The 11,270-nt window shown below is 47.3% G+C and overlaps 1 protein-coding gene across 6 annotated transcripts in view; it reads right to left on the reverse strand.

Annotated features, from left to right (window-relative positions):
- The window catches only part of PDZD2 (PDZ domain containing 2), a 198,534-nt gene extending 187,991 nt beyond the window's left edge, over positions 1-10,543 (reverse strand). For all 6 annotated transcript variants that reach the window (XR_014319363.1, XM_082783409.1, XM_082783407.1 and 3 more), the window contains exon 1: positions 10,517-10,543. The gene's annotated coding sequence lies outside the window, so the exon portion shown is untranslated. The remainder of the gene's footprint in view (positions 1-10,516) is intronic.
- Positions 10,544-11,270: the final 727 nt, after the last annotated feature.

Here is an 11,270-nt window from a genome sequence, read left to right on the forward strand (position 1 = left end):
CACTACCACATTGTCTAGATCATTTTCTTTTCCACCTTCCTCCTGTGAGCACCTTGCCCTATCCGTGAAAGTTAAGTAAGTTAGTATCACTACCCTTTAGCTCCTGGCAAATTGATTGCAATCATCTACCCCAGTGGACATGCAGGCAGTCCAGGAGGACACTACATGAAACCCATGGCTGTTCTGAGGATGCATCACCACTGTGGCACCCCCAACAAAACCCAAATGAACATTTTTGGATGTCACAGCTGTGAATGACGGACTTGGATAGGCTGAAGTCTGGCACCTTCCTGTGCTTCAGGCCAAAGAAAAGAGAGGAGGGAGAGAGAGAGAGGTGACACTTTCCCTCTCTGCTTGATGAAAGGAAAGCTGATGGGGGTGGCAGGAGGGAGAAACAAGCTGGGCACTAAACCCCTTATTAATTAATGCATGTTTTGAAAAATAAATGCTACTGTGCACTAATTTCTGTTGGTTTCTAGGAGCTTTCGTGACCTTAATAATTCATGTTTATGCAAGCTACTTATAATTTTAAGCAGTTGTTTCATGCAGATTTTGTCCATTGCATTTAACTGCGATTAATATATCTAACTGTGAAATAAGGTTGGTCATAATACACAAAGGGAAGCTTTTTTAAAAAATGGTATTTTTGTAAGGATAAACAAAATTCACAGCTTTGTCTGAAATAATTTTCCATCCATTACTGACACACACAATGCAAGAAAAGGAAAAATATTTTTTTTTCCCAGATTCATCTTTTCCCTTTCCTTTTCATGTTTTGGCAGCATTTCCTATACCATAAACTTTCATTGTTTCTCAAGCACGTAATCAGCGTGTCCTGTCTGTTTTGCTTTTCTTTATAGCAACAGGCGATTAAGAGGACTGAGGGGGGGATTACAAATACCAAAGTGATTAGGAAAACTGAGATGCAGGTATAGCTCCTGAGACTACCTTTACATTCACATTTCGGATAGCAGTTTGGGCTCTTGCAGTGCACAGGGTTAAGTACCAAGAGGACTGCCTCCACACAGGGAGAGGGCTCCTTCTTCCAGGCTCATGCCCGTCACCCACAGGCAAACAAGTCCTCCAGCACATCACTTCAGGCGGTGGCCCAGACTGAGCAGCAGTTAGCCACCAGGTAGCCAGAATAAAGCCTGCCAGAATCCAAAAAAAAGCAGCTGCCTATGGGCCCAAACACTTCCCTAAGCCTTTCCTGATAAACCAGATCAGTCTATTCCTATCCATCCTTCATCAAAACATACAGGTCTCAGAAAATCTACATTTACTTTGTGTCAACACAAGCTAGACCACGTTTCTCACTCTCACTTCAGAATTTGGCCAGATTTAAGGGAACTGAGAACCTGCTTCTTCCTGGATAGTTTCGGGAAGGAGACAGGGACATCGTTGTGAAAGGTCACCTCTCCCAAACGCTGGCAACTCGTACATATCCCCACCAGGCCAAGTATAGACTGGAAGCTCTTCTGTAAAGACTCTTTCTTGGTTTTCAGCCTGATTCCATTTAAACAAGTTCTTATTTAAGAAAAACAGCACCTCATTTCAACTGGAATTGCAGTTTGCCCCTCAATATAAGCTGCCAAATACAGGTTGCAGCTATGCCTCCCAGCAAACAGAAAGTTTCCATCTGCAGCAGCAGAAGAGTGAACCATCCCTGCAGTGCCAGCAGCTTAATAAAATAAATAGAAGGGAGCTGAAATTGAAAAAAAAAGTAGATGACTGTAGGAGCCACAGGCTCTTTGTTCCGTGTTTGCTCTGGCTCTAGCAGAAATGGGCCCTAATGGATCGTTTTTTCCACAAATAAGGGACGTAGACACTTAATACAACCTACACAAGTGCTTGTGCTCACAGCTTACACAATGGACTCCATATATCAACCAATTCCCATGGTCCATGCTGCCGGGCAAACTTCAGGCAACAGCAGCCAAAAATAAGACCAGGTATTTTTAAGGCCAGTCTTAGGTCTTCCATAGAACAGCTTGAGTTCAGTTATGAACTCAAGTCACTTCTGTTGTCCTTCCAGCCTTTATCAAGTTAACATTCCAATTAATGATTAAAAGCATGCAACTGTAATTGGTCTTAGCAGCTTGGAGTAGTGCTCAGAACAAGTTGCAGCCCTCTCCCTCCCTCACACCCACGATGGAAGTCAATAAATCCAGGCACAGTCCTATGAGTATGAGCTCACTGTGGTGTAAGTGCCAGGAGCTAAAATGAAAGTGTCTTGATAATCAAATAATACATAAAGTTCAAAAGTCTCCTAACTTTTTTATATATTTATTTGTGTGCTTACAAGATCCAAACAAATAGTTTTAATCACTACAGATTTGGTACATACATCAATCAGCATCTACTCTGAGCTCCATTAGATTTAACGGCATCCCCTACCCTGAGGTAGGATTATCCCCACTGAATGCTGAGGACAGACATTAACAGATGCCACGTCCCATCTTCCAACCCATAACACTTCCTGCGTGCTATCAGAGCAATTATCTCTGAGCTATCGTCCCATCTACAGGAGGTATTAAAAGGCTGCAGATAAAAATGTTATTCACAAAGCAGGCTATTTCAAAGCAGGACTTCCCACTCACGGACTCCATTTTTCCAAAGTCTCAGTACAGAGAAAAAACACCATTGTACCAGAGGGGCACTCCAAAGTGGAAATATCAACTCTATAGAGTTTCCGCATTTCCCAAGCTGAGCCACCATTTTTTCTGCTTGCCCACATCCACAAAAGGAAGCACACAGGAGATACAGAGCTTAGGACAAATGCACAAACTTCAAGAAATAGTTTGTTGGGCAAAAGTGCAGCTGTGCTATCCAAACCTTTCCCTGCCTTACACTCCAGGACATGCATTACAAGAGGGCAGCTGCAGGCTTTCTGGCAGCATATGAGCCTCTCACAACATGACTGGTGATTTCACATCCATCAGATGGAGCACTCAAGCTGCATCCACACCAGGAGTGCCATGGTCCTTCCGATGAATGCTCCTTACTACAGTTATAACTACAGGCCATTACCTTTCATTTAGAATACATTTAAAAAGTAAATACATGAATGAAGTACCAAATGTTTTAAGAGAGTGTTCTCCAGACAGATAGGAATAACTCATCCCTAAGACTCAGAATTAATTGGAGGAGGGAGAATATTTTCATTGATATATTCCTAGGCTGTAAAGTGGCACTTGAGTGACAGGCAATTACACATCAAGCAGTTTCTGTTGCACAATGTACAGTGGAACAGATACAGCAGGAAGGAGGAAAAAATACGCCTAAATACACCACAAATAAAATTTGTGTGTGCTGCCTGTATGATCAATGCAAACCACCACAAACATTTGCATTAAAATAGTGCAGTAAATAACCACCCCACAGCTGAGACATTTACAGCCACATTAGTAAATACACTTTCTCTTTCGCAGGGAGGGAGGTAATTTATTAAACCACCCAAACAAGACATCTTACAATCACCAGTCGTGCTTTAATTAGGAAGGATCCTTTTGAAAGCAGAGCAAAGGGCTAGATGACCCAGCAGGCCCTTTCCCTCCAAGTTACCCAGGAGCTGTCATTCACCATGCTTACGGCTAGGCAGTGCAAGGAGGTTTACCTCCTTTGATGAACATGCTGGCACGGGCTGAAAGGAAAGGCTGTGGGCCAAGACAAGCCCATCACACCCAGCTCCCCGCAGCCCCACACCTGTCAGGAGCGACAGCACACCAGCCGGGATAACCGTGCCTTTTGGAGCAGTGCCACCCATTGGTTTGCTGCATTTATTTACTTCCAGATGAGCTATGGGACAGAAATCCCATTTGGCAATGCTTGTGGTTCTATTCAGAGAAGAAAGGGGAGGAGGTGTGTTACTCCATGCAAAATGGGAGGCGGATTGCTGCTGGAATAGGATGTGCTATATCTCATCCCACTGCCCAGGCCCCATCATACCTACAAAGACATGTTCCTGCTCAGCTCCTCATCCCAAATAGCGGAGGATCCAAATATAGTGCATATGGAGGAAGGTTCCTCAGTGGTGTGCATGAGATGCTTTGTTTTTCTTCTGCAAAGACTAGAAGAGTAAAGGGTGGGGAAGATGATTAAAGGAAGGATAATATAGTCTATGCTGTTGGGAGCCTGGAAGGAAAACTGAAAGTTGGCCTGAAGTCAGCTCACCCGCAAGGTTGTATTCCTGCATAAACATGGTGAGCATGTTCCCAGCAGAAATACCTGTGAGTGCTCAAGAGCTGGAAGCTGGCACCGCAGATTTGGGCTATGGATGACCATGAGACAGGTAATCAGTCATGAAAGCCTCCAGTCCTTCCAACCTGGTCATGCTGGGAAAACGGGTAAGAAAGGGAGTAAGAGCAGTATTAATATTTTAAAGCCAAACAGCTGATTAATGTCTAATACCTGTCCCACTTGTCATCTGACATCCTTCATGCTGGCAGTTGAGCATGGACCAGACAGGGGCTTTAGTCTTCAATGCGAGGTCAGCAGCCATCAGAGCCCCTGCCAGCCCCAGCTGAAGCTGACGGGATGATGGCCGGGCATTACGACGAGCAAGGTGCTGCCACGGGTCCTGTGCTGCCAGAGGGGACACTGAGGAGATGCTGGGGCTACACTGAGCATTAGGCTTGCATTAAGTCAGGAAAGACTTTGAGTGCTGTGTTTTGCTGCAGACTTTGGACAGAAACTCTCTCAAAACCCACATCATTTTGAAGTCTCTCCTTGATCTTTGATTGTACTGAAAAAGATGCAAATACCCCAACAGATCATGCTGCTTGGTTATCCCAAGACAACCACAACCACTAAAATATATAACTCTGTATCACAGCCAGACCTACCCCACTCCACTAGGCAGTCACTTTTGCTCCAGGAGCAGAGAGAAGCAGCGGTGTGTTAACCTCTTAGCTGTGGTCAGATGGCGATGGCTGATTTATACAGCTGCTACACATGCACACAGCTGGACGTCAGGAGAACCCTGATCCCAAATGCGCTGCATTTTGCCCATCTACCCTGGAGAAGATGGGAACACTGCTGAACTTGTAGTCATCTTGCAAAGGGATGGTGGTACTGGTAAGCCAGTACCCAGTGCACGCCACAGCATTTACAGAAGACCAAGCAGCTGGACAGATGCTCTTGAGCAGATGTGTAACACTGGGAGGCAGCAGCAGGATGTTTTCCCTGGAACACAACAGCAACCAAAGAGGGTTCAGCATCTGTTTTAATAGGGCCTGACTCTGTCAATCTCCTGGGCAATGCCCGCTCGTCTGAGACTTTGCGGAGAGTGAAGTGAGCATCAAAGCTCTCCTTCGTTTTGTAGGTCAGGAAGGCTTTGGGGCTGGCACAGCGTCAGCTCACATTTATTCTGCAAAGTGCGCTTCAATTTTTCATTATAACAGCACCTACAGACTTTGATTGAAATAAATAATGAACCGATTTGTATCATGAATCTAAGAATCACTCTCTTCTGGTCCCCATCACGGATGGGATTTTCTTCCCAGTGACAAGCGTTAATGCATTTATGCCCTAGTTTCACACAGTGGATGGTACGATTGAAGTGTCAGGAAGGAAGGTTAGCACTGTTTTTTCAGACTGCTCCAGTCAGCCGCAGCAGTCCATTTCAGATGAAAACATCCCGACAGAGCACAGGCTGAAAGGAGGCTGGGTTTTAAACAGCACAGCAAAAGTCTTTTGTGTGGAATATGATTAAAATGTAATACTGAATAGATTTTTTGTGCTGGTCTGAGACAGGGAGGATGTCAAATTGTGGGCTTTTTTTTTGCAGAGCGGCGGAAGTTTCACAAGTCTTTAATCCAGTTAGAGACTCTGTTTTCTACACTTTCTCCATTTTTCTTTCTGGAAATCTCCCCCGCACAAATCCTGACAGGCACCACTCCATTTCTGAGCGCTGACAGAGGACACCTGGCCACTCCCCGTGATGGGACCCAAAGTCCTGCCTACCTGCTCTTCCCACCAGGCAAATATGGCCAAAGCCAAAACCCAGGGGGATCCTGACACTGCCTGATCTGAACTGTTCTGTCAGTGTGAATCACTGGCATTTTAATAATGCACAGTTATTCAATTGGAGACCAAAAAAAAAAAAAATCAATTACCAAAAGTAGCCTTGCTGTCATTTCAAAGTTTTTGCCAAATTAGTTTAATACAATTCCATTTCGAGAGGAATTTAGATTAAGCACACACAATAAATGCTGTAACCCGCCCAGGTACTAATCCCCTTTGCTAACTGTCTAACACGGCAGGGAAAGTTAATCAAGTTCTGGCCACAGCAAACAGTAATAAAATTTAAGCACAGCTGGCATACCTTACCACAGCAGCCTATCTGGGAGGCTGAACCAAGAAGGAGCCATGGCAATTAGGCAGGTATGACAGCAGAGGCATTAGCTTGTGGAATTACAGGCCTGCTCCTGCCTCCTTTGCAAAGCAAGATAACAATATCAGCGTATCAGCAATAGATGAGGAGCCTGTTTTAAAGAGAAAAATTACAATTATTTTATTCCGGGTAGTAACCACAAATTAATTTTATTCACCCGAACCACCTCTGTCAGTGCTGGGAGCTGCTGCTGAACCACCGCGGGCTGCCCTAGCTGGCTCCACATCGCATGCAAACCTCAGGCTCCGTGCAGCGGGAGCTGCACGAGATACGATGTCTTGTGACATGGCGAAGGTCAGATTAGACTCCTCGACCTTCAGGCTAAATGCATCAGCTTCGTGCAATGTATTCATACGGCAATTTTTTAATGAAGACAACACAACATTCAGAGCAATAATGCTTGGTCCATGCGGATCTGTGTTAAAGCACAATATTAACGTAAGCACTTTTGTACATGATCCAGTCAAAATTAGCCAGAAGAGCTGTTACTGTGGTGCATGGGCAATGGGAGTGGGAGGCAAGGTGAGGACAGGCACTATGTGAGCCCAGCATGTTGGACACACCAGCTGGGAATAACAAAACAGGGAATGCTGTAAGGATCATACACCCACCATACAACCAACAGACCACAGGGAACAAAAAGCAGTTCATTAAAATGATACTGTTTCAAGAGAAACAAACCTCAATTTACTCATCCACTGCTGTCACTTTCCCTCTGTCAGCAAGCAGGTACGTCTGAGTCGGTGCCCAGCACAGTGTAAGGCAGTGCCAGGCTCTCCAAGGCTCTACACAGCAGCCAGCTCTCGCATGGACAAGGGGGTCAAATTCAGAAAAATGCTCTTTTCTGCTCTCTCTCTGCATTTATTCATCTACGTGCTTATTCCTGTTTACATTATGAGACATATGCCATTAAAGAGCTCACAGGATGTGCACTGCAGCCAAGTTAATATTGCTGTTGGAGTCTCAGCCTCTGTATTTCCTGACTTTTACTGCTGACCAGTTCTATTTTATATATATTTATTTATTTATTTATTTAATTCTGCATTTGTCTAATGGAGTTTGTAAGCAGTGTGAACCCATTTGGGGTAAGAACACGATGTTGAGCACCAATTAGTACCTGCAGGAAACCTGAGAAAGAACAAGCCCTATACTGAAGGCATTTAGAAATATTAGTATAGAATCGTGTACAAATATAGCACAGAAACGTATGTTTAGCAATGGCATAAATAAACAATTTGTAAATATGCCTGCATTATAAGACCTTTTTGTATATTTCTGTGGATAAAATCTACTGCTTTTGACTTAGGGCAACTTGACTGACCTTTCAAGAGCCAATGCATGTGGTTTATACAAGATTTATGGCCAAAACAGTAACAAAAATAAAAGCAAGACATTTTTTTTCACAGATGTCACAACTTGTATTTTAAAGGCAGAAAGTAGAGCCAATTTTACTTAAAATAAGTTGAGCAAAGTGTTTCACAAACCTTGTGCAGATGAGCTAAGGTGGATGGACCTCACTTTAAAGCCTCCCATCACTGTGCACTCTTGCACCCAGCCAGACTCCTGCCTGGAGCCATTTCTTTATTCTATGAAGCTACTGAAAATCTAGCAAGACACCGACTGCAATACCATGAAGACATGTAACTCTAAAGTCCTTTTAAATTTGGCCCTTACAACACAGACACTTGACTTCAACCAGCATTGCCAAACAATCCTGCAGGAGATACCTGCTCGGTGAGATTGCTGCCACCGCTCTCCTCATTTCTAGGAAAGTCTTTCCAGTGTGAATGTCTGCTCATAGTTTTTAGAGTAGCAATCCCCCACCAACATTGTAAAGGGAACATAAAAGGGCCCCATGTCACGAAAATCAAAAGACTTTTAGGTCTTCTATAAATTAAAAAAAAAAAAAAAAAAAAGGAATCACATCCTACTTCTGTAAAACATTGGTGAGTTTTATAAAAGTGAAAGAATAGGTTTCCTCCAGGCTAAGCACTGAATAATTTTAGAGAAAAAAAGACTTCAAAGACACGTTTTACATCCTATTTGCATTTAGGCATTTTGTTTTTCAGAAAATTAACTCAGTAATATTGCAGGCTATTCTTCCACACACTGAGCTTCGGCCACTGAACAGACAACATGCCCAGTGCAAGAACCACATGAGAGAGGGAGAAGCCACTCCACGAATAAACAGTAAATCCGGTGAGTTCTCTGGGGGGATTAGCACAATCTTTGCAATCTAGTGCATCCTTGGCATGAAAGGGAGGGTTACAGAGGGCACACAGGTGTTGCCATTTACCTTAAAATGAAGGTAAAGGAACTTTGACCAAAGCAGGCAAGTTTAACAAGATCTTCTTGCAGTTGCTCCTTCGCCAGGGGCAGACGAAACCCAAGCCCATGCCCAAGCCCTAATGGCTCTGCTGAAACCTAGAGGCTGGTGCAGGGACCTTGGAGAGGGCACCTCAGCCCCCTGCACCCACCACAGTTCGTGGACCCCTTGTACCAACACCCCAGCAGTGCAGAGGGGACAGGGAGCAAGAGTGTCCCAGGGATGTCCCCTTCCTCCCCTCCCTCGCTCTCCCAGCCAGCAGCAGGGACCTGACAGCACGCTGGGGGAAATTTGAGGGGGCTGCAGTTCATTAAAAGGCTACCAAGGGGAAGCAGTGAGGTTAACAGCTACATTAGGCTCATTTATAGATTTATGGCACCTTCTAAGGGGCACCAGAGCTTTTGGCAGCCAAGCAGACTGATCCCCAAGTTACAGGCTGAGACAGGTTGTACCGAGCACCCCGGCCACCCAAAGGAGAGGCACCACAGTTAACTTCAGAGTTTGAGGTCGGGTCTTGATGTTTTCCTCTCCCTCACCTCGTCCACAGCCGCTCCCAGGCTCACAACACCGCATGTACCACAGCCTGCTCTGTGCAGACAGGAGTATTTAGTGACACAGAGAACTACTTTCTGATGACTGGGGGGGGGCGAGCAAAAAAAAAAAAAAAAGAAAAGAAAAGAAAAAAGCAGCCAGATGTTTCATGCTGTCTGATTTTATCAGTCTGCTGCATGCAGGCAGGTGGAGGGGGGAGGGATGAGGAGGGGGATTTATGGGACTGCCACCCCTCTTCCCCATATCCCAGAGCCAGGCTGCGCTGTGAGAAAGTCACACACGCAGGACCTAATCCACCGCATGTCACAGAAGGTGACGGAGATCCTTGCCCTCCACGTGGGTGCACGGGGGGCAGCAAAGCAAAGGCAGGACAAAAGGGGACCCCGCAAGCACCCCCCAGCCCAGGTGATGCACCCCACTGAGCCCTGCAGGGATAGGACCACCCCAACTCTGGGGGAATGGACCCTAATAGCACCTGTGGGGCTGCACCCCATTGACCTACACGGAGATGCGACCCACTAGCCCCCGGGCATAGGGTCGTCTTGGTCCATGGGGAATGCACCCCCCTAGGTATAGGTCACGGGAGTACCACCCTACCGACCACCCGGTGGGGAGGGGAAGCACCCCAGTCCCAAAGTTGTGGGATGCACCCTCCAGACCCCAGGAGATGGAGCCCCCAGGGCAATGGGGGAGGCACCCACCGACCCCCGGAGACGAAGCCCCCCTGGCACCGTGCCGAGGGGGGGATGAAGCAGGTCGGTACCGGCGGGGGGGAGCCCCCAGCCGGTGCAACTGGGGAGCACCAAGCCCCGCAGAGCCCCGCAAAGCCCCCTCCCCGCAGGACCAAAGCCGACACCGGGGAGGTGGGGGGGCAAGCACCGACCCTCTTCGCTCCCCTCCGCGCCCCCCACTCACCTCGGAGGGGCCGTGGAGGGAGAGGGGGGGCCGACACCCGCCCGCCCCCGGGGGCAGCCGCTCCCTCGCCGCCTTCTCCGCCGCTCCGCACCGCTCCGCACCCGGCCCGGGGAGCGGCGGGGGCGGCCCCGACGGGCGGCGCGGGGCTCCCGAGAGGGGCGGCCCGACGGGGCGGGCAGCGACCGAGCCCCGCACGGGGCGGTGCCGCTAATCCAACCCCCCGGGGGGATCCCCCAGAGCACCCCGGTGGATCCCACCCCGGCACCAACCGGGAGGCTGGGGTCGGATCGGCTGGACCCTCACCCCCACCCCCACCCCGAGCCGCCCACCGTGCGGTGCGATCACGTCTGGGGGCGCGCCGGGCTGGTGACAAGTCCCTAAAATGTTTTTTCCCCCGTATCGCTTTTATCTCTCGGTGTCCCTCAGCAGGAAGCGCTGTTTCCAAAATGAGGGTTGGAGCGAGCACTGAATTACTCACCAAAAAAAAAAAAAAAAAATCTTTTTTTAATTAGAAAAAAAAAAAAAAAGTTCCTTCTTTACTCAAAACTTCAGATTGTTAAAGTGGAAACATGTTTTTTAATGTTTGGTTGCTTTTTAGGTCCACTCTTCCCAGCAGTGCAAAAGGAAGCGGTCAGAGGCTCTGGTTTCTCTCAAGCCAGAGTCCCTTCCTGGCTCATGCCCCGTCCGAGGCAGGGAGCACGCTTCCAGGCCTGCTGTTCTAAAGCCTAATCTAAAAATAAATAAATAAGAGCTCAGATCTACCAAAGCATCTCTAAAGGGCTGTCTTTATTACAGGCTGCAGCAGGTAGTCGCACGGCGATCTGGCCCAGATGCTCTGCCTGCCACTCCTTTGAAGATGTTTGCTCTTGACTGCAGCGCCTGTGCTGATAACCAGATGGGCACCAAGCCCTTGTTTTGGAGTGGGGTCTTTGCTTTCTCTTTCTTCTCCCCCATAACAACGTCATTTAAATCTCTGTAAAGTCAGGCAGACCCGTTTTCCCATTTTCCATCCCAGCCATGAGATAACGTTTACGAAGTGCTCCTGCTGCAGCACGTTTGGCTCCTGGCAGGGTCACACTGTGG

This window comes from Aythya marila (assembly GCF_965140915.1).
Source record: "Aythya marila genome assembly, chromosome: Z".
Lineage (NCBI taxonomy): Eukaryota > Metazoa > Chordata > Aves > Anseriformes > Anatidae > Aythya > Aythya marila.